General features: G+C 34.8%; 1 protein-coding gene across 1 annotated transcript in view; it reads right to left on the minus strand.

The window, feature by feature from the left end:
- The window catches only part of SYT1 (synaptotagmin 1), a 520,201-nt gene that overhangs the window by 396,101 nt on the left and 98,767 nt on the right, over positions 1-25,333 (minus strand). Inside the window, exon 2 of the mRNA XM_046646394.1 lies at positions 13,620-13,741. The gene's annotated coding sequence lies outside the window, so the exon portion shown is untranslated. The remainder of the gene's footprint in view (positions 1-13,619; positions 13,742-25,333) is intronic.

The following is a 25,333-nucleotide window of genomic DNA, read 5'->3' on the forward strand; positions in this document are numbered from 1 at the left end:
AACAAAAAAAAGAAAAGCCTTTTTCCTCTATACGCTCTCCTTCAGCTACCCTGCTTTTTCTGTTGCCATGTGAGGACACGATGCTTGGATTGCTGTACCAATACTGCCAACCTGGGGGACAGGCCAACAGACTCTCGCAGAAGCTGACTCAGGTTTTTGATGTCAATTATATTCCGGGTCAACCCTGGTACTCTCTAAAGCTAGGTTTAATAAATAGACACAATAAAGTGACCTAAAAAGCTGTTCAATTCTTGATTATTTTTTCTGTCTTATTCCCCATAACCAATCCATCAACAGATCAGATAGGTTCTGCTTTCAAAATACATCTCAAGTCTCTTCACTTCTCACCATTATACTGCCATGAGCCTACTCAAAGCTACAAACCTCTGAGAGCTTCCTCGCCTCCATCACTGCAGTAACTTCCTACTGGTCTCTCTGCTAGAACTTTTGGCTCCTAATATGTCTTCTCCACAGAAACTAGAATGAATTTTTAAAATGGTCAATCAGTTTATGGCATTCCTCTATTAAAACCTTCCAATGACTTCCCATTACACTACAGAGAAAATCCAAACCTCTTATCATTTCCTACAAGGCCCTGCATGATGTGGTTTCCACCTACCTCTTCAACTTTATCTCCAAGCACATCCCTTTTGTTCCCCTTCACTGGCCTCCTAGCTATTGTGTCCTCTTATTCCTTCTACATTTTCTTTTCCAGCAAACGTTGTTAAGATTCTCCCCTTCGTATCCTTTACAGTTTTACATAGACACCTTCTCAATGAGGCCATCTCTGGACAACCTATGTAAATTTCACCCTCTGTACATGTTAAATTCTCATGTCCTCTTTAACACATATCACTAACATGTTTTACATTTTACATATATATCTTGCTTATTGTTTGTCTCCCCAACAGAACGTAAGCTCCATGAGGGCTGAGATTTGGTCTATTTTGCTTACTGCTGTATTTCCAAGCACCAAGTATAATGCCTAGCACACCGGACATGTCAAGAAATATTTGTTGGATGAGTGACTTTATAAGTGACTGACCAAATGAGGGATGGTAACAGTCTGACCTCTTGACCACATAGTATAGTGCTCAGAACAGTAAATGTTGGTTGATAAATGAACAGTTTGTAGTAGAAGGCAGGACAGCCCTCCATAGCTCCATTACCTTTTTCACCTGGCATGACAGCTTATGGGCTGGCTCTTGTTCAGGATTTTTGCATTGGTATTCATGAGAACTACTGGTCTGCAGTTTTCCTTTTTTATAATCTCTTTGTCTAATTTTGATATTGGGGTAATGTTGGCCTCACAGAACGAGTCAGGAAGTATTCCTTCTGCTTCTATATTCTAGAAGAAACTATAGAGGATTGGCATAATTTCTTCCATATATGTTGGTAAAATTCACTAGTGAACCCATCTGGGCCTGGTATAGGCTGGCTTTTAGGGTGAATTTTATGCATCCCTAATGCAAAGTGAATATAAATGGTAACTAGGCATGCAGAGTACTGTGGGCTCCAGTAAAGAATTATATCCCAATAAAGACAGGTAAGGGGGGCATGTCATGTATAGCCCTCTGGGTCTAGTAAAGACCTTACATACTTGTCCAGGGTGAGGATATAACCAGATGATATAATAAGAGATGAGTAAAACAGTGAGCCCACACTCATTGGTCCAGCCTACAAGTTTCAGTTCCCTGTTTTTCATCTTGTTTTGTTTTGTTTTCTTAATATCTTGAGAGTCTAATGTTTTGGGCATAGCCTGTGAAGTCCTTTACCCAGCATGTGACCTCATGAACCCGTCAGCCTCAGAGCCCTCCTTCTATGTGTTAGATATATCTTTTTGTCTATGGAAAATAAAGTACTATTTAGAATAAAAATATATGTGATGAATGCCGATCTTGTTTGAAGAGGTCACAAACTCATTAGAAGAAAAGTCTCGGAAAGGCCGCCTCCACATTTGCACTGATCGAAATAACACGACGTCTTCCCAATGTGTGTGGAGAAATGCTTCCTGGTGTGCAAACTAGCTCTGAAGACAGTTCCAAAAATGTGTTAACAAAGTATTTTGAACAACGGCAGCATTTCTGAAATCCAAGGTGAACGCAGTGAAGGACAACACTCACTTGGATATAAATTTCAGTACATGAGCTTTTTTTAAAAGACGGAGTTTTGTTATTTCATGGTCATGCTTCATAAAATTTTGGTATTTCTCCATTTTGCACTGTGACTATTTTTTAATAAGCAATATCAGAAACACGGAGGCAGTTTTCCACTTATATTCAGAGACTGACAACGCTGATGGCATTTTTGGAAAGACGGAAGATATTTATCTAATCCTTCCCGTGTATATGGAAAACCACTCATTTCAGTCCAGAATCCTATTATAGATAGAGAATACAAACAGATACAGATTCTGTTTCACGAACTAAATTTCAGCATCCATACTGAATAAATAGAAGATTCATATTCCACAAGCTAAAAAATGTCCATTCAGGACAGGAATGGAAAGGCTTTCTTAACGTGGAAGAGTAATTTTTCCCCTGCTAGGAGCAATCTAAATTTCATTATATATAAACAAGAATTGTTAGTATAAGAGACCAAATAGTCTCTACCCCACATGATAGATATAATCATTAATTACTTAATATATTTAACTTTTACTTCCAGAATAATAAATAATAAGCAAAGGTCATTTTCAGTCACTACAATGTGTTAGCTAAACTTTGTAAAAATTGTCGTAAACATGAAAGAAACTATTATCTTTGTTTCATCAAAAAAAGAAGAAAAACTACCAACTAAAAACATTTTTGAAAAAACACAATAGATTTATTTAAACTGTCATATGTTTGAAGGTATCCGAGATCTAGAAACTAAATGGTATATTAGAGATATATAAAAAGAAACTGGAACAAATGTCTGAAAGCAATATAAATTCAAGTTTATGATGAACACAGATTATTTTTTATAAGGTCAAGTATATGCACATAAATCATCTTCTCTATTTACTGGAGACACTTCTTTCAGTAGAAAAACACAAACTGTTAGATTTTTGGTATGAATGCTCTTGCCTACGTGGAAGAATCTGGGGGGAAAACTCTATTTTACCTCTCCACAATATAATGGAATCAGAGAAGACCAGGTAGGCGTTAGACACTAGTCCACATGAAAATAAGGCACAATTGCATATAATTTTTAAATTTGTACATAATTTTTCCTCCCTTTTCTTTTAATGTTTCTCCCTCCTCCAAAGTGCTTTTATGAAGAAAAGGACAAGGTTACTGGTAAATAAAAAGAGATTAACGTGAATTTTCTATCTACAGAGAATTTTCATTGATGAATACTTGTTGAAATTATTTCCTTTGTTGATTTCAATAGATTCTGTGAAAAGAACATTTTGCGTCCCAAATAAACTTAAAGCACTCTGATCATAAATCAGTTTATAAAGTCTTATTCTAGTCTAAATTATGAAAAGTAATTTCTTTATATTTATAGTCATAAATTAAACAGCAGTCGACAGAAACCTCCAACATTTTTAGAATTAAAAGTCCTAAAACAACATAAAGAATTTATCATGTCTTCTATCTGGAACATGCTCGTTAATTTGAAGGGGGGTTGTGAAGAATGGTGAGCAGTAGGCCTCAACTTTATCCCTGGAGGAGTGCTTTCTTGGATGCCATCAGAGAGCAGTCGCTTCTCTTTCTATATAACATCACAACCACCACTAAATTCAACGGACTAATCTGGTCATTCTTTCTACTCAGCTGCCATCTTGACAGGAGCCATTTTGGAAACAGATTTTTTTTTTTTCTAAAAGATTTCTTTTTGGACTCTCCAAGATCATAAAATAACTTATTACCTAGAAAATTGTAATGTGCTCGTGTTTCAGAAAAACTTCAGATTTATTACCCTAAGCCTTCCAAACACAGTTTCAACACTTATCTATAAATATGTGAGAGTTAGGACGTATTAGAAAAATATATTTCTCCACTGTAAGGCAGAATTGTATTAAAAATTTTCACAAAAGATAAACATCTGTCTTTTAAAAAATTTTCAAGAACAGATTTCAGCATTCTCCTCTGTAGAATATGACATCATCTCATTCATCACTCTTTTCTACAGTTTAAGAAAGTTGCTCTCTTTTTCGTCCTCAGTGTGCAATGTTTCTTGCAATGGCATATATTTACTTTAAATCCACATTCGATGGTTCTCTTTTTCTCCTTTTAACATCTTGCAATTTCTTTATTCTTTTCTTACAAAGTTATGCTACAAACCTTAAATAATTTTGGTTTTCTTGCTCTCTCTACCTTTAATTCTTGATATTCTTTTTCAATTATGGACCTAAATTTGAACCCAAGTCTCTAATGAAGAGATCATACCTAGGATTATTCTTATTATGTTTCTATTTGAATACTTTAGAATAATGCTTGTTTCTAACAGTAGCATATTGCCAACTCATCAGCTATTGTGCACTAAAAACTTCATCTAATTTGATAGCAGATTTTAATTCGCCATTACATAGTGCGTTTCTTTCATGACTATAATGTTTTAATACTGTTTCTATTAAATTCTATGTTTTATTTTTCACTAATTAATGATTATCTCAATAAATAAACACATTAGCTTCAAGAATTAAACAAAATGGGAATAATATAATGTTGTATGCCATTGTATTACTAGGATGCTCTGAATTTTTAATTATCTTGGTAAATTCTGCCTAGGGCATAAGCAAACATCACAGGTATATGAAAGGGTGTAATTGATTTGTGAATGTTCTATCTAAGAGGTAGAGAAGGTATTTATGCAAATTTCTGTCTTAATATTTGATCTGTTTCTAGGAGCCTTTATGTTTTTGTCCTGGAGAAAGTCACACTCCTGTAAGCCACTCAGTCATTGGCAGGGCTGTCCCTATGCTGGGATTCTTTTCTTCACAGAATCACTTTTTAGTATGGAGAAGTTGTTAATGATCATAAGCTGTCTGGCAAGAACTTAACTCCAATTACCCCAACAACCTTTTCTTGTATCTCTGGCTCAACTAGCCTGTATTTACTAAGAGCACTTGGCAAAAAGATGGTATAACGATTTAGCTACTCTATTATTTATAAATTTTTCACAGTATTCCAGAATATTTGAGCAAGATAGGCATTTACATGTGTACACATCTAAATGTCTGGATGTGCATTTTGAAATGTAATAGACTATATCTAATGATGGTTCAAGAACTAGAAGGATGATCTTAGAAGAATACAAAGATTTCAAATTTGAAGTTGCTATTAAGAAGAACGGCAATGTAAATGATCAGGACAGTGCAGTTTCTATTACTTCAGGCCAGTTAACTATTAAATGGGCACCTCTCTGATGCCATTAAAATTTTAAATATTTGGTATATAAAGATATGTGAGCAATGAATTTGGCTTTAACCATACTTCACTGATGATAATGTCTTCTTAGTTTAGTGAACCCTAAAATAACCAAGTTTTCAAGGCTGAAATATTTTACAACCAGGGTTTCACCAAAATGCAGAGAACATATATATATATATATATATATATTTTTTTTTTTTTTTCTTTTTAAAGATTGGCACATGAGCTAACATCTGTTGCCAATCTTTTTTTTTTCTTCTCTTCCCCAAAGCCCCCCAGGACATAGTTGTATATTCTAGTTGTAGGTCCTTCTGGTTGTGCTATGTGAGATGCCACCTCAGCATGGCTTAGTGAGCAGTGCTAGGTCCATGTCCAGGATCCGAACCAGTGAAACCCTGTGCCATGAAGTGGAGCACGTGAACTTAATCTCTAGGCCACAGGGCTGGCCCCAGAAACCATATATTTTGAGTCGTGAATTTCTTTAGTCATTTTCTGAAAAAAATACATTTATTTTTTCTCATTTTGAAAAAATAGTTTATGTAAGTATGGAACTTGAGTTGCTAGTTATTTTCCTTCAACACTTGAAATTATTTCTTCCATTGTCATTTTGTCTATTTTAGTTGATGAAATATTTATCTTTTTCCTTGCTTCTTTATATGCTGTCTGTTCTCTGTTATAGATTTTTAAGATCTTTGCATTACCTTTGGAGTTCTGTACCTTTGTTACAATGTCTATTTATGAATTTATTTTCATTTATCTTGTTTGTGGCTGGGAATGATTCCCTATATAGTACTCACATCTTCAAATATGGAAAATTCTCAGCTATTATCTTGGAATTTTGTTCATGTGGAATTCCTGGTAGACATTTGGTGAGCTTTCTTATTCTCTTCCTCCATGTCTCTTAATTTTTCCATCTCATAGCTCTCTGTGCCCATTCTAAAAAAATTATTCAGATATAATTCACAGTCCATTAATATTCTTTTGGGTCATTTCTCTTTTCCTCCTAAAAGTTCTCATTAACTTTTTAAATTTTAAAGCTGTATTTTTCTTTCCTGTGAGTATTATTTGGTTCCTTCTCAAACCTGCTAATTTATTTTCATAGGATCCCACTGTTGATTTCTTTCTTCCTTTTGTTCTTTATAATTGTTTTAAAAATAGTTTATAATTTTTTCCATATTGTTAAGTTCTCTCAAATTTTTAAGATTCTAATCCTCTTGCTTGTGGTTCCTGCCTATTTGTTATGTTGGAAAATTCTCACGTGGGGCTTTATCATTACTTGCTTAATTTTAAACTAATTTTCAGTTTTTTTTCTTAAGGGGTCCTGTTTGTTCTGGCTCAGATATGCTTCTATACAGAATTGTAGATTCCCATCAATCTATACAAATTACATTTTGGGGGATTCATGCACGGTGAATAATATTAATTTAAACCCCACGCTGGCACATGCCAAGATCTGATGTTTTGATTTGTCACAGTAGAGCTATTTTTTTCTCCACTTCATCTAGATTCCTAGGCAGATAATCTCTAATCACTTCCCTGGATCAGTAAGTGGAATTTTCTTGCTGCTTCATCAAGGACGAAGCAGTTCCTCTAGGGTCTTGAATTTATGTGAGATTTCCAGTTCCAGATCTCTAACCTGCTTTGATCCAGGTCCTCCAATCATTAGAGACTTGATAAGGGACAAACTTCTCCCTGTTGAGTCACAACATCAGCTCTTAGTCTTTCTCCTCTGCCTTTGAGTTCTTTTCTGACTCTTGGGGATTTTCAGTTTTTTATTTGTTGCTGATATATATATAATGACATTATTGATAAGATATGTATGTATGAATGGGAAGTGGCGAATGCCTCATCTCAGTCCACCAGAATTGTTGATATGAAACAAACTGGTAATCAGTGATTAAACTGGATACATATAGCAAAATTAGATAATGTTTCAAGTAGTTCCATGTGAATTTTACAATGTTAAGAAAAGGACAGCTTTCCAGAGTTCATTACTATAGCATCTGAAACGATTTTCTGTCCTTCAACATATCCTTTTGTTGCCTGACATTCTTATTGGGTTTTTGAAAGTATTGTTCCATCTATTTTATATATTTCCTACTGTGGTTCTATTTCTCTATAGGATTATGCTCCTGTGAACCTTATTATCCTCCTGTGTATATGTTCAATATATGTTTAGTTGCACATTACTTAAAGGGCTAAATGTATGGCAAAATGAAGATTCTTTTAAATGCCTAACAATTGGCAAAAATATATTCAAATAAAAAAATTGAATCAACACTAAATAAACTAATAAAGGCAACAACAGTTATGCTTTTATTAAATTACAATAAAAAATATTTAACTTCTCCATAAAATAGTTCGTCGGACGTCAATAAGTATCAGCATAAGTAAATGTAAAAACCACTTTTATTATTAGAGTGGTTCTACCCTAATTAAGTTTTTCACTTTAATGTTATTAGTTTATTTTTAAGTGATGATTAATTTAAGGGGAATTATCAAGAATTAATGTCCAATTTCTATAACTCAAGTTACGGTTGATCTCTTCTTAAAGAATGTATACATTCTCAAAAGTTGTTATATATTCTTTTCTTATCTATTTTCTGCTTTATAGTCAGTATCTTCCATTAAATTATTTCCCTTCCTATTACCCTAATGAATTCTCTGAAGGCTACTGTTCTTTTTATATTGACTAGATATATACAATTCTTATTGAATTTAAGAGTGGCTAGTCCAACTTAATCCATACCAAAGCTACTTTGACAGACAGGCAGAGCAACAGAGCAAAAGATGTGTTCTGAAGTGTCCCAGAATAAGACACTTAGTCACTGGAAAATATAATGAAGAAAAATCTCAGGATCAGAAAAGATGCCTTTCGAGGCTGGGGTTGTGGGGTACTTGATTCCATAATGACCAAAGTGCAGCTACCCTGGCATTACTTAGCTATACGGATTACATTTCTCAGGCAATTCACCTTTATGTAATATGTAAATTTATGCATCTCCTTGTCCTTTCCATTTAGGAAGATGAAAAGAGTTAAAATAAGTGGATCAGACTGATTTTAGTGCACAGTTGACAACAGTAGAATCAATGAGATTAATCGAAAAGTAGAATCATTGACTGGAAAAAACTCAGAGGACAAAAAGGTAGAGAAGAATATGATTAGAATTATTAGATGACCAGTGTTTTAGTGGATCTGAGTATTTATATGTTTGTTCCCTGTTAGCAGTCAGCCTCTCCAATAAAATGAAGTCTCCATGAGAACAGGGGCCTGGGCACAGGGCTGGGAAGAGTGACCAGCATAGGAAGAGCTTAACAAAATCATCGTTGAATAGATAAATGTGTGAACTCAGGCTCCATGATGGACAAGGTCTTTTGGGCCAAGGGAGAGTAGGAGACAAAGATGCATTGATTGGAAACCTAAGTAGGGAACATCAAGTTTGTATATGAAGATAACTATGATAGAGCATTGGTCAGGCAATTTTGAAATATCACTTCAAAGGAATAGGGGACAAAAGCATTTGGGAAATTCACACAGGGTTGTCGGGTGATACCATTGTTGTCTTATTAAGCCCAAGTTTTCATGGTAGTTTTTGAAAGTGGCAAAACAGAGACTGAGCTAACTCCACACAGGCACTGACCATTCCTGTCCTAAGATTCTCCTTTGAATGTTGTCAAAACTTCATCTTATCTTTTGCTCTTGTTCTAGGAGAATGAAATGGAAAAGAGGGGTGTTTTACATTGAGAAATCCCTTTCAACAACTTTGATGGAAAACAAACAATTTTTTTCCCAGTTGAAATTCTAGGGTGGAGAGGGATTTTAAAAACTTAAGTGATGACTTCTGTTGTACCTCAACCTAAATACTAATAGAGATTCTGGAAACTTTCCTTTTAGGCATTTTATTTTACTGAAAACTAGAATTGATAAAGAATTATGGGTGCCTTCACGAGAATGGCTTTCTAATTTCTTGCTTCTTATACTGCAGAGTAGCCTAGCAGTGAGGTTTAGATCAAATCAAGAGATGCTACACCATTACAGTCCTTTATTTTGAAATTATTAATTTTTCTTTGGAGAATTTTAATCATGAGGAAATAGTTCTGTTTGCTTTTACACCTCTCACACTTGTTATTTAGGTTTACTGGAAGTAAAGGGGGCTCCACTCAGGGCTGCTAAGACCTCCTTGAAAGCCAAAGAAGAGGGGAGGAATAAGATGACACACCCTCTTTTGGGCCTTATTCGCTGGGTTATTCACACTCATGGTCCTCCATCCCCAAGCACAGATGCTACTTTCTGTCTCAAACCATCCAAATTTAATGAACAGAAAATAAAGAGAAATAGTAAAACATAAAATACTAAAATTCAGATAGTACAAAATATTCTTTATCTAATCTAATGTCTGGGCCAAAAAGTAGCAAATTTAGCAGAATGCCTAATACGCGGTATTCAATAAATAGTGGTTATTTAATAAATATTTGGTAAATATTCAATAGGTAGGTATGCAACAGGTATTCAATAAATATTTTGTCAATTAAAGAAACAACTGTATGGGTAAATGCAGCAAATTGGTATATTTGTTCTCCTGGAACACTTGATGCTTATCTTTTTGAAAGACACAGAGGGTAGAATTCTTTAGAATGTGTAGTTCAATAAAGCCTTGAGTGGTGGGTTGAGTAATTCAGAGAAAAAGCCATTTATAGAAGGCTATGAGACTCACTGGTTCCCTCTTCGCACCACTCATTTGATGCTCACTGAGTTAGCATTTGTGCTCATTGTTTCTCCTTAAACATTTTCTCTGTTCATCTGCTTTCCAAATGGATGTGTAATGATTATAAATATCCAGTCACTTTAAAATAATTGAACACACCAGTTCTCATAAGTTGTAAACATAACCATTAACGTGCATCCTCTCTGTTTAAGAGCTAGTTTAATCCTGCTTGGTTTTCCGTATTGGAGACCATTTTGTCCCTCATGCTCTAGGGCTACCTACATCTGCTCCCTCCATCTCATCTTCCCCTACTCAGAATACTGCTTATGTTATATCTACTTTGTCTGTGTTTTAGAAAAACCTTCTATCCTGTCTTTCAATTTCTCATTTACTTATAATGAAATTTGCTTTCCTCTAGCAGTGATATTGAAAGTAAACAAGAATTTAAAAAAAATTGTCTAATTGGTTTCATTTTTAGAATCATATAGTATTGTTTTCTATTATTTTTCACTTCAAAGCCCTAGTTTTACAAATCATACGATTTGACTATAACTGTAGATTTTAAAAAGTTGAATCTGAGCATCTAACATCATTTAGAGTATTGCTTTTGTGTGAAAAAATGTTTTGAGTCCTATTTAACTTATAAATTAAACTTTGAAACACGATCCAATTGAAGTTTGCACCTGGCTGTATTATATATGTGATCTTTGAAATTTGCTGAAAACAAGGGATTTCTTTTATTTATAAAAGTATTGTTATGGATCTGGGAGAAAAATTTAAATTATTTCAGTCATTTTAAGACACATTTACTTCATAAAGTAAGTTCAGATGAAAACCTAAAGATTTTGACCATTTTTCCTTTTTAGACCCTTGTCTCAGTGGAGTTTACCATGTAGGAAGCAAGAATTAAATTTATGGGTCAAACACTCTCTGCAGTTTTCCTGCTAGAACTAATGTCGCTGTTTGCTTTCATCCAGTGCCAGAGGTAATCACAACATTCTGTCTTTTCACGGCTCACAAGACAGCTCTTTGTCTCCTAACTCTCACTTAAGCGTATACTTCCTTCACAGTTTGGCATATTAAGTTGGCAAGCAATGTATAAATCATCTACACTAAAAATAAAACTATGGGAAAATTCTCTTACTAAAATTACTAAAATGTTCTTACTAAAGTTAGATAACATAGACATGTTCGCTTATGGAACCCTCACTTATGGGGAATCCTCAGTCCAAAAGGTTTAACTTGTACCAACAAATTATCTTCTGAAAGTTCAACACCCATAGGAGTTGTCTCAACAGAAACCCTAACAAAAATATAGGTTAGAATTCTTAAAGAAGTAGTGCTTATTAGATACATCTAACGTTGAAAGAATGACTTGTTATTTAGAAAGCTTTGTAAAACTAAAGATCCAAATGTGAAAATAATTAATTGTACAAATTATGAATTTAATACTTTTTTTTATTATGAGATCATTTATTATTCGGCAACTTTGGGAAGCTTTTAAATTAATAGACATTCATTTCCTTAACATTTTTAATTTCAAAACATTTAAGACTCATATGAAAGGGGAAATAAAGTAAATAGTCTCAAATCCTTTGTACAGTCCCAGGAAATATAAATATGTAGGAAAAATTCCAAATCTAAATTTAATTTCAATATTTTTATTTTTGATATCAATTATATGTCTATCGTTTTACAATGTTTTCCTCTTAGCCATTTCCCTGTTCTCATAGTGTAGAGTAGTGGTTCTTAAACTTTGGAGTACATTGGAATTATCTGATGCACATACTTAAAAATGCTGCTTCTAGAGGCTGGCCCCGTGGCCAAGTGCTTAAGTTCGCGTGTTCTGCTGCAGGCGGCCCAGTGTTTCCTCTGTTCGAATCCTGGGCGCGGACATGGCACTACTCATCAAACCACGCTGAGGCAGCGTCCCACACGCCACAACTAAAAGGACCCACAATGAAGAATATACAACTATATACCGGGGGACTTTGGGGAGAAAAAGGAAAAAAATAAAATCTTACAAAAAAAAACTGATAAAAAATGCTGGTTCTAGAGCCCACTCCCAAGCCTTCTGATTTAAGTAAGTCTGACCTAGAACACAGGAATAGATATTTCTGTAGGTTGGCTTCAGGTTGCATTTTGAGATATTTCTCAAAATATTTGCAGACTAGAACATAAAATTGTTCCTAAAAGGCATCAAAGTAGAAGAGAGCAAAATGAAAATATTCTAAGAACTGTATGGTAGGAACCACACTGCCAGAACATCAGCACATGCCCTTCATTATAAAATGACTGAACTAGCCATTATACATTAGCACTGTGACAATTATTTCCTAGGAAACTAAAGTACTTTTGATTCTGAATTATGCATTTTCAGAACTACTTTGTTTTTGTTTTAATAATCCATGTAAAGAAATTATGAAAATTAGAAAAAACAAGTTTCAACAATAATAACTATGATCCTATACTTACTACCATACCGCAGGAGCAATAGAAGAAACTTCTAGTAGGGAAATAGCTCATTCCCAAAAGGTGGAGGACTTGTAATATAACACAAGCCTACTAGACAGATTTACTAAGTCGGTGAATTTATTGGAGGGTATAGTTGGTTTATTTCTATATGACTTTCATTATGGAGACCCATTGTAGTCAACTTCCTCAGGAAAAAACTAAGATGCAAATAGTAGAATGATGTCTTCAAGGCATAGTCTCACAGTGTAACATTATTTTTCTGTATACAACGAGAATAACGTGACAGGAGATTCTTTAGAAATCCAAAACTTGAGTAACATGTGACTCCAAATAATGATGAGTGAGGTAATTAAATCACCTTCAATTTACTTCATAGAATTGTGTTTATGCGTGGTGAAAGTGTGTTAGAAATGACTTAGACCAAATAGGCAATTTGATTGGTTAATGAAGAGTCTAAGAATGATAATTGAATTTGATGGAATTCATTAGTTAAGACATTCAAGCAGATACTTTACAACCCCAATTACGTACTCTAACATATGTAATAGTCACAATGTGATATATGTACCTCCTTGTTGAATTAGGCACATATGAGGGAATAAGACATAGTAGGCACAAAGAAACACTTAGACAAATTCCGCCTTCACTCCCACCCTCTTACCCAATACTCTTGCTAAAATATCATCTGTACAGCAGGGCACAAAAGTGCAGAGGCAGATGCCATGGCATATTCTTTTAGAATGCAAGGCTGCTCAAGATCATCTACAGATAATGAACCATGACAACTTTGGATTGGATGAAGTACAAAATGAGAGTGGAGAAAGCAAAAATGGTATATAAGTCATCAGTGCCCCTAAAACTAAACTAGCACCTCAAAGGCATTAATACTAGTAAATTCAAAAGATGTGACAAATACTAATATTTCCTTTAATATTATAGAAGCATTTTTTTAGAGTAAGAGATATAGTTCTCCAATCTTCCGCACAAATACTTTTTCCCCCACATATCACAAGATATGTATAGGGATGGGGGATGATCATCAACAACACCTATCAATGTTTCTGATTTTTCCAAATACCTTAATCAGGCAGTTGCAGCGCAATTTCCAGGAACGAAGCACTAGGCAAATGAACAGTGTTCTAATCTGAATCCAGGCGTTTGTCACTCAAGCTCTTGCTAGTTCTCCTTTTCCTGTTTTCCCTTGAAAGAGAGAATAATAGAAATAATCCATGAAAATGCAGGCTTGCAACTCTGCACTTGCCTTTACCACTGACTGGGTATATGGACTTCTGCTTATGCAGCCTATTCATTATGCACATCCTGCTTCTCAACTCCTGGTTGTGCTAGGTGCTCCAGGCTAAGAACCAATAGGTATGAATCATGCTGACATAAAGAAAAATCTAGAAGAATAAACGTTTCAAAAATCAACTTTTTCATATTTCTTCTGACATATCTTGTTCAACGGCATTGGTCTTTAGAAATAGCATGTGCTGCCACAGAAGGCACCCAGTGGAATTACCGACCGCAGGGAGTTATCTCTAAGCAATTCACACTTTGTTTTGCTAATAAGACTCCTTGTTAGGATACTGGAGTGGTATCCCTCTCCGGCAGTGTTCCCCGCCTTTTAGAATTATTGAAAAGCTAACTGAGTCTATTTTGATTTGTGAATCCTTTGTAAGCAACAGCAGCCACAGCAGCACTAATAAAAAGGAAAGGCATTGCTGTTTACCTAGGAAGGACATTGAAGTACTGCACATACAAAGCGTCCGAGTTGTGGAGGAGCTCTACCAAATATTTCAATAGTTCCCTTCCATCCTCGCATCCTTTGTTCTTTCCTCCTCCCTCTCTCTCTCCTTTTTTCCCCTTCTATTTTTTTTTCTTTTCTTTCCTCCTTCCTTTCATTCTTTCTGTTTTCTTTAATACACTCCTCATTGCATTTATCTACTCTTTGATATAGAGCAACCTACTGCCGTGTATTTGAGATTTTTGAACAATGATTTTGGAATATGAATTCTCCAAAAAACTAAGTAAGAAACGTAGAGACACAGGTTGGGAGACTTTAAGTTATCAGCTGAATCCTGTCGTCCCAGTTAAGAGTGGGGGCTTTGCAGATTCCAGTGGCTCTGACACTAACCACACCATTCTGCTCTCCTCAGTTTGCATTTCAATTCTCAGGAGGAAGCTAACATGGCAACACTCTGTTATTTGAGGATTCAAGTTTTCCTACTATAAAAAAATGAATATACAATCCCCTGCAGCTTCCATTATATTCTGAACAGAATTTTATCATTCCTTTGCAGTTATTAAGGAGTCCTATTTGCCACCTAATGGACCAGAAACATTCTGGCATAAATCCACATAGGAAAATCTTCTGAGGGTTATTTGGTTTGGGAAAACCTTAGTCCTTTGTTTAAAGGAATAGATGCTACATAAGAGAGAGTTATTCCCTGAATGGCTTCTGAGTTCTATTTTGCCTGGTTGAGATAGACAAGGGGTGGTTGATTCCAGCTCAGGCTGTTTCCAACACAAATACTTATTATCTGTGATTCATTCAATGAATACTGAGTGTCTGTTATGGACCCTTTTTTAGGGGGCCAGGTCTTGGGGATAAAAAAGAGCAAAGACAGTTTCTTGCCTCTGAAAGCGTTGGAGAGACTGGTATGAAAATAAAATAAAATATTACTACAAATTGATAAGCGCCACAATAGAGATTTAGGGTATGCTAGAAAGTGAAGAAGGATTCTTTCTATCCTCAAGGAGAATTCTAATTTCTCATGTCAAAAGAAGCAGAAAACATCACAAGCACTGTGTATCTATGTGCATATATGTGTGTGCCCTTCAGAGTACTGGGGGAGGTGACTAAAAATGAAGTCCTGAGCTATCGCTGCCTGGAATTATTTAACGGTTTACACAATTTTGGCTTTTCAGAATTGGATCTTTTTTCAACAAGGATTCCAGGAATAAAGTGGCTTTTCCCTCCAGAAAGCATTTAAAACCTTTCTCCATGTGGATCCCAGAAAGTATCTGATTCCTCAGAGAGCATGGCCACTAGAGTCACTTTCTACATACTGGAGAGAACACATGAGTTAGTAATATACACCCATTCTGGGAGCCAAATAGCAAAGATTAAAAACCATCTGTCACTGGGACTATGAGCCTACGAGCAAGCAGTAGACTTCCAGCAGAGTCTGGGACAGAAACAGTATGTAACACAGATTTAAAAACACAAGAGTCAACTAGAATCATTTGCTCAGTCACATGGTTTAAAGGATATCACCAGCTCCCACCAGAACCCACTTTGCCACGTGTTGCATAAAACCATGTGTTGTAAACCGAACACATTTTTTATGGAAATTCATTCTTTCTCTCAGAAACAATTTTCTAAATGCTTATATTGTGTCAGGCAGGGTGCAAAGTTCATTGGCAAAGGAGAGAAACAGCTGCCTCAGCAAGCCCCCTCACTTTACCACAAGGAGCTTGCAGGCTAATGAAATAGCCTACAATAGGTGATAAATGCATGCACACGAAGAATTATGTCATTACATAATTTAAATTGTAATCAGTTGGTAAAAGGACAGGTAAAGATGCTAGGAAAGTGAGAACAAGGGAGCCTCATCCAGAATTGGTTACTGTGCAGAAATCACATTTAGGAATTAGCTGGATTTGGAAGGTGGGGGGTGAAGGATTAGATTCAAGGTGGAACAATATGTGTGTGAAGTCTGGAGGCAGAAAGGAGCTTTACATGTTTGAGAAGCAACAACAAAACGTCAATGTGGTTATAACATAGTGAATATGGAGAAGGGTGGAGGGTGCCAAGGTAGTCGTGGCTCAGCCTCTGCTGAGGGTTCCTGGTGAAGGAATCACGGGAAGCCACTGAAGGATCTAATCCCTTTAGTTAACTCTTTGAATAGTAGATTGAGGTGGGGGTGGGTGAGGACCTATATCAAGATTCAAAAGAATTCTTTTACCTATTCTCAGAAGTAAAATTTATCATATTGGTTTAAAAATAAATTTTCTTGCTCCTGATGATTAGTAGTTGATTTACTTTCTTAACTTATAAGTAATGATGTATTTTCCTTCATAGTACTTATCATTATTCTACATTAATGCTTGTTTGTTTCCTTCTCTCGCCAATACCACCTCTTCGAAAATCTATAAGAACTAGAGTTTATTTCAGTTTGGTTCACTGATGCATATCTAGGGCCTGGAACATCATTTGGTGTAGAATAGAAGTAGCTCAACAAATACATCTTGAATGCATAAATGAATGGAAAATTTAGAAAATTGTCTCCCAGATGCTAGCAATCATTTAGTGTTATTCCTCTTCCTAAGTTACCTTCATGCAAGGCCAACTTTGCATGGTAAAGGCAAGCAAACTAGACTAATAAAATGTGCTCCTGGTGTTTCATCATTAAAAACAGTATTTAGAGTTGTTGTAACTTATGGAAAAGGCATATATAAAACCAGTTTGGGCAAAGAAAATGTATGAAAAATAAAAGGTGAGAAAGCTAACTTGAAAGCAACATATATTTTGTGCTAACTAACATACTTCTCTTAGACTGTATGTTCAATCATTATGGAGTAAGATGCAATAATTTCCCAGCAAATTCTCTTGATAGCTTCATAAAACTATAGATCCTTCAGTTATTATCAATTTAGAGATGGAGATAGATACAGGACTCTCTGACATCCTTGACATCCTTTATTTGACAGAGGAACTTACAGGAATACAGAATAAATCAAATGTATGTACTTCAAATTTTGTAATATTAAAAGATTATATTTTTATGGCATAGATACGAATTCATAAAAGCTCATAGACAAAAGAAAACATCTAATAAGTTAGGAATTTTAATAGACTGTTCCCAGAGTGAGATGTTTCTTAATTTATCAATTATTTTCTTCCAGAACATATGCATTACAAATTTTTTTGGGTTAGGTATAACGTGTTTTAATATGCTAAACAGCTTAAATAATCTAGAGGAATGTGGTTAAGGTATGGTTTTCCAAGAAAAACTACCAAAGGTTATTTGCTTCCGATGCCCTTCATTTTGACTTTTGTTCATTTTTTTATAGTGTAATTTTTAAAAGGCTAATCTGAGTATTGCTCTAATATGGAAAATTAACTTTACAGCAGACAGTGTAGGTTAAAAGATTCGATGAACCTTGGTAAAGAAAACATAAATGATTATTTTATGATGCATTGCCTCAGATCTTTAACCTTATGTACAAGCAAATCACAGTCATATACTAGCAAATTACCAAAGACATGGAAATTTAAAGAATAATTACATTCAAATATTCCTTGTGCCAAGTTGTCCGGTAGGATATTTGCGCAAGAAGAATCTTGTTTGCAATGGGCAAAGGCACAAAGTAGGGGAGAAAGTAGTAGAGCTAGGCTTTTACTTGCACCATTCAAATTTTTTTCCTGGTTAACAAAATAGTTCAGGACAAAATGTTCGCAAATTGTATTAGAAACATAGAATGCAAAAGTACTTTAGGAATGATCTAGTTCTCGGTTCCTAATGCTAGTTACCTATTAGTGGAGACTAGAATTCCAAGAAGTCTGCAAACTCTCTGAAATACTATGTAAAATTATAGGCATTTATGTATTTGTGTATTTTCATCAGATTCTCAAAAGGGGCTAATGATTCCCTTCCTTGATAAAGTATTCAGAAATGGAAATTGACTTGCCCAGCTTCTCACAGCTTATTAGTAGCATAGCTGAAAGTATCATTCGTGTCTTTTGATTCTCAGTCCGGTGAGCGAAAAGTGCCTTTTTCATCATAGGCTTCATATTTCCTTGCTATAATACATGGTCCAAGTCAAACCAACACAGCACTTTACTTCTCTCTAAGAACACAATGTTAAATAGCATAAAATACTTAGAAAAACAAGTTTTTGCTTTATTATCAGATTAGGATTTGGTTGGACTTCTTTTTAAAGAAAAAATGTCAGGCAGAAATCCTTTACCATATTAGTCAATGTGACTGAAAGCCACAAGGAATTTTACATAATTTTTCTTTGTGAATTGATCAAAAAAGGGAGTTTGAAAAGTTTGGCTCTCTTGTCTGATTTAATCCACAAAACAATGCATCTACTTTCGTCTTTTTTTATTTCTAAAATCTCAACATAGAATACACTGTGAATTTTAACAACTTGTTTTTGTTCAACTGATTGCCTTCAGTTTCTCTATTCTTTCGTTAGTGAGGGCAAATGAATATATTTCTTTTTTCTTTTGTAAATTTATTTTCAAGTTTGATTTTAAATTATTCAAAAGAGGTTTGTACTTGTTTACAAGATAAATTTAGTGGAAAAAAAGAATCTAGTCTAGAGGTTTGCTTAAACTAGCCATCATAAGTATGATCTCTAGACCATTGCTAGTAGTATATTAATTACTAGATAACTACATTAACAACCAGATTACTAGCAACAGTTACCACCGTGGGAATTTAGGTGAACTCTGATCTGAAGTGCAGTAAAAATCATTGGAAGAATAGATTTAGTAAAAGCACACAAACATGGAAGGTATATATACATGTATGTATATAAATCCAATTTAAGAAAACAAGAAAGGAATCTTGTGTGAAAAAATTGTTTGCATGATATTTACACTAGAGGAATGAATTGATCTTTCAAAGACTGTTATTTTTTGGTCGTCATTGGTTTTGTATTCAGATAGCTTGAGTTCAAAGCCAGGCTCCAGCACTTTCTAGCTATAATCTTCAATTGCCTCATCTAAAAAAATGGATATAATAATTCTTCAATAGTGTTGTTATGAGGATTAGATAAATTAATTAAATTAAAATGTTAGCACATAATAAACCCTATTGGGTTGGCTATTGTTAGTGTTGCTATTATTGATACAATTATTCTTTTTAATATAAAGTTAATACAAATTCAAATTAGAAAGCACTACAGGGGTTCCCGTCCCATGGCCAAGTGTTAAGTTCCTGTCCTTCGCTTTGGCAGCCTGTGGTTTCACCAGTTTGGATCCTGGGCACGGACCTAGCACCACTCATCAAGCCATGCTGTGGCAGCGTCCCACATAGCACCACCAGAAGGACCTACAACTAGAATTTACAACTATGTGCTGGGAGGGCTTTGAGGAGAAGAAGAAGAAGAAAGAAAAAAAAAGAGAGAGGTTGGCAACAGATGTTAGCTCAGGTGCATGGTATACTGGAGTATACATTATTGTACTGATTGCTATTCATAGTTTTTTCTGCACATGTCATATTTCCTTATCTTGCCTCAAAGTCTCTTGAGGGAAAGAGCTGTCTTTGTTTATTTAAGTATAGTTGACATAGAATATCCTATCAGTTTCAGGTGTATATCACAGTGAGTTGATATTTATATACATTATGAAATGATCATCACAATAAGTCAAGTTACCATCTGTCACCATACAAAGTTATTACCACATTATTGACTATATTCCCTATGCTATACATTACATCACCATGACATACTTATTTTATAACTGAAAGTTTGTACCTCTTAATCCCCTTCTCCTATTTTGCACCCCCCCAAACTCCCCTCTGGTAACCATCTGTTTGTTTCCTGTATCTGAGTCTGCTTCTGTTTTATTTATTTTGTTTTTTAGATTCCACACATAAGTGAAATCATAAGGCATTTGTCTTGCTCTTTATGATTTATTTCACTTAGCATAATACTTTCTAGGTCCATCCATATTGTCGCAAATGGTAAGATTTCATTCTTTTTTTATAGCTGAGTAATTCTCCATCATATATATATATTCTTTATCCATTAATCTATTGATAGACACTTAGGCTGCTTCCCTATCTTGGCTATTGTAAATAAGGCTGCAATGAACATAGGGGTGCATATATTTCTTTGAATTCGTGTTTTCATTTTCTTCAGATAAGTAACCAGAAGTGGGATTGCTGGATAATATTATAGTTCTATTTTAATTTTTTGAGAAACCTCCACACTGTTTTCCACAGTGGCTGCACGAGTTTACATTCCCACCAACAGTGTACAAGGGTTCCCTTTTCTCCATATTCTCACCTACACTTGTTATGTTTTGTCTTTTTGATAATAGCCTTTCTAACAGGTGTGAGGTAATATCTAATTGTGGTTTTGATTTGCATTTCCCTGATGATTAGTGATACTGAGCATCTTTTCATGCGCCTGTTGGCCATCTGTATGTCTCCTTGGGAACAATGTCTGTTCAAATCCTCTGCTTATTTTTCAGTTGGGTTGTTTGTTATTTGATATTAAGTGGTATAAGTTCTTTACATATTTTGGATATTAACCCCTTATTGGATGTATGATTTGCAAATATCTTCTCCCATTCAATATGTTGTCTTTTTGTTTTGCTGATGGTTTCCCTCACTGTGAAAAAGCTTTTTAGTTTGATAAAAACTGTCTTATTAATTCATATTTCTCTTTCTCTTGTCCCCTCTCTCTCCTTTATAGCAATACATATTTATTGAGCAACTACTTTGTGGCAGGCATTTTTGCAGGTCTGAAGTCACAGGGGCAAACAAGACAAAGTCTCTGCCTCCATGTTGCTTAAGTTCTTGTTAAATTCAATTAAAACTCTTTTACTATTTGCTAAATTTAACACCAATGCCAATGTTGGAGGGCCAAATACAAAAATAAAGACATGAACAAATATATACATAGCAAATATTTTAGAAAATGTATTTAAAATTCAAGAAATTGTAAAAGATATAAGCTTTCATAAAAAGGCAACAAAATCATGAAACTAAGTGCAATAATGAAGGCAGAGGATACTGACATGGGTTGAATTGCAATGTATTATTATTAAGTAAATAAATGCAAGCTTTTTTCATGTAAATAAGCACTAAATAAACTGGATTATGGTGAAGCCACAATAAAAATTTTTATAATTTACAGGAGGGGCTGTATATTTTGACGAGAAAAGAACATGTCAATAAACAAATAAGGTAAATTATAAAATCTTTTAAAGTTTACTTTACGGTATAACAGTTAATTTGAACAAAATATTCAGCATGTTCTGCATTTTCATATCACATTGCAAATGTCAGAAGAACCTAGATGTGAGAAAACTCAGACATAGCAAGTACAACGTCATGGAATGAGGAAGCCCCTATTGAAATAACTTGTTCATGTAATAGAAACCACAAACTTGATTCTAAACTTCATAAATTACCTATTTTTTAAAAAGACATATCTTCTATGTATTATTTGGGCAATCAGAAGATAATATAAGTAGAAGGCAACTGTATCAACAATCAATTGAGCAATTAAATTAAAGTTACCTGTTTCTTAAATCAGATGTAGAAGGCTATAATTTACAACACTTAAAGCTCCTTAAGAATCACTAACATTTATACTTGGGAAAGGGAGACTAGGATATTTATTTTTAGTCCCTAGAATTATTTTATATTTCTAAAAGCATTGTGAACTAAAGAGAGCCATTCAGAAGATTGAAGTTCGAAATTTTATAATGTTTAAAATCAAGCCCAATTAATGATTGAACCATTTATTCATGACAGACAGATAAAATTTTAGAATAACACGTAAAACTAAAAAAAGGTAAGCTACTTTAATTTCATGTTCTTTAAAATACATACATATAAATGACATAAACCAGTAAAGTACAATTACTTCAAAAACTCTTAGAATTTTAGGTGTTGCACAGTAAGAAACGTATACAATTATCTAGACCTACTACATTAAAAAACATCTATTTCAATCTAAAGCATTGTACTCAATACAGTGTCTTGTAAAAAGAGATAAATAATCAGTACCTCTTGGTAAAGAATCTTGGACAATTAAGTTATCTAGTTACATCTTTGATCTGCAAACCTGTTTTCCAGTGAATTGTTGAAGGCTAGCGGGTAGTGGATCATTTATAGAGTCCTTACTATCTTATGACAAAGATAATACTATTATCCCCACTTTACAGATTAGGAAATTTAGGAGTAGAGTGATTATATAATTTGTTTAAGGTCACACCAATAGTGAGGAGTTGAGCTGAGATTTGAGCCCCAGCTATCAGGCTTCCAGGCTCACGCTCATTGACGTAACACTCTGCTTTATTTCTTAGTGTATGGCTAAGAGGTGAACCTAGCTAAATTGGCTAATTTTTATAATACTGCTGAGATAGCATAGGACGTGAAATGAGATAGTGATGCTGATGACCTGCTTTAATTTAGGCAAAGATTGTTGTGCTTTCTTTTCAAACTCAAAATGCCTAAAACCAAAACCAACCCCCTCCAAGCTTATTTCCTCTTTTTCTCATTTGGTCCCATGTTCATTCATTTATTCATTTAAGTCAGGTTTATTGGAGGTTTCCAATAGGCTAAACACAAATACAAATGACTGTTGCTTTAGTCATGAACACCATATGGAGTCATCTTTGCTTCCTTCCCTCTTTCTGTAATTGGGCACAATTCTATCAATCCTTTCTTCTTAATATGTCTAGCAGCAACGTGCCTTTTTCTCTCTATTTCCACCATTAATACATAGAGACCACTGACTAAGGTCTTTATCATTTTATACCTGGATTACTGCAACAACCTCTGGAATAATCTTATACCTTCCATCCATCTTACTCCAATATCAGATTAATTTTCCTAAAATACTTGAGTACATACAGGTCCCATTATTAGAAGAGAAAGTAGTAGTGGAAAGAGCAATGGACACTGAGTTTGGGGCCATCCGTTAAAAGTTTTCTCCTTGAAGATAATCTTGATCCCCTGCCAAAGCATCCTTCATAAAGCACTCAGTGAAAATACAAAACTGATTAATTACATCACTTCCCCATTTAAAATCTTTAATGGCTTACTTTTACTCTGAGAGTAAGTCTGAACTCCTTATGCTTACAAGGCCCTTTATTTCCTGGACACGCTGACTTCTCCAAACTCACATTTTCACACTTCACTTAGTTTTTAAATCATAGTCAAATCAAACTTCTAGAATAAGTCAAGCTACTCCTTCCAGCCCTCGCTTGACTTATTCCTATTCCAATTCCTTACCATGGCCCATAAGGCCTTTCCTGGACTCATCTACTACTCTCTGTGTTCCTCACTCTGCTCTAGACACATTGGCCGTTCCTCCAGCCCAACAAACCATGTTCCTACCCAGGACCTTTCAGTTTCTCTTTCATCTAACCCTCATGATCTTTCCCTGGATATTTGCATTGCTCATTCCCTCAGTTTATTCCAGTCTTTAATCAAGTGTCACCTTGGTAGGGAAGACTCTCATTTACACTATACCCTTTCCCCATATATATTTTCTTTATAACATTTATCGAGACCTGACGTTATAGACTTTGTTTATTTGTCCATTTGTTTGTCTCCCTCATGCTACAATGCATGAAGGCAGAAATTTCCTTATTCATGCCTATTCAGCACCTTGGATAGTGTCTGGCCCATATGGGCAATCTATAAACATTTGTTGAATGAACAAATTCTTCATGACTCAGCTTAGATATTATGCCTGCTAAAAACATTACTGAATACCAAATTGGCAAGGTTCCCTTAAAGTCTAGGTTAGGTGTCCTGCCTAATTGTTTGAGTCCACCCTGCACTATGTCTGGCACAGATTAGGCAAGTGTTCAGTAATCTTTTCTTGAAGTAATGCATAAGAGAAGATCATTTTAGGTCTATTTCTTTTCAGAATTCAGAGCAAATTAAGAGATGATAGGAGTTTTTCTTTTCAAATTTGTTACAAACATACATGGAGCACTTTGAGATTCACAGATGAACTTTTCAACAAAATGATGTAGAATACACATCTTCTCAAATTAACTTCATACTGTTTCCTTGGGCATTGCCCATAAAATGTTCTCTCTGTACATGTCAGAGATTCCAAAGTTTCTTTTTCAGGAGTTGCAGTGGGAAGTCTAGATCATTATGAGAATCTCATGACTCTTCCAATAAAAATTCACATACACTGAATATATTGTTTATGCTTTTAAGAGATCAAATACAATCCGAAATCCAAAATAGGCTCCTACTCTATGGACCCTGTGTTAAGAATTCTTATTCTTTTTTTCTCTATTTCTTTCTTCTACCAGTTTACAAACAAGTTCAATTTTCTCCATGCTAAGCCAAAACATTAATTCCACATCGCCTACTCTTTTAACCATATACTCACCTTTCTCCTCTTCACTATGAAACTTTCATAGTAAACTTTTCTGCATTTTCTTCCATCTATCTACATCTATTTTATCTCAGATCCCTACTGTTTCTATATTCTTCCGCCTACTCCAATAGTTTCAAATATTACTGCTATACCAATGACTCCTAACACTACATCTTTACCACTGGCTGCTTCCCTATACTCTAGACCCAAATTTCCTCCTGATGATTATCTGCTTATAGATGTCCTGATGATATATTAAACCCACAAATCTCAAATGAAATTTTCCACACTTCCCTCACAGCTTTTTCTTATTTTGTGTTCCCTACCTCAGTATCTGATAAGAAAACGTAAATTCATCTTTGACTCAACCTCATCCCCCACCCCTACATCTGATTAAGTGTCACATATTATTGATTCTTCCCTTGAAATGTGCCTGATATTTTTTCCCTTCTATTCTATCTGTCCACTGACTAATCTAGGCTCTTATCATGTTATTTCCCATATGTGCTTCAGCTTCATAATGGATGTCTTCCTTTTAATATCCTGCCACTTCAATCCAAGCTCCACATTGCTCTACCCTCTAGCCTTGCTCTCTTTATACTACCAGAGCACTTTGTTTGCTATTAAAAGACTCACTTTATTCTTCCAAATACTGCAGTTGATTGCATACACGTCTGCCTTCACCATCAG

The sequence above is a fragment of the Equus quagga genome, chromosome 19 (assembly GCF_021613505.1).
Source record: "Equus quagga isolate Etosha38 chromosome 19, UCLA_HA_Equagga_1.0, whole genome shotgun sequence".
Classification (NCBI taxonomy): domain Eukaryota; kingdom Metazoa; phylum Chordata; class Mammalia; order Perissodactyla; family Equidae; genus Equus; species Equus quagga.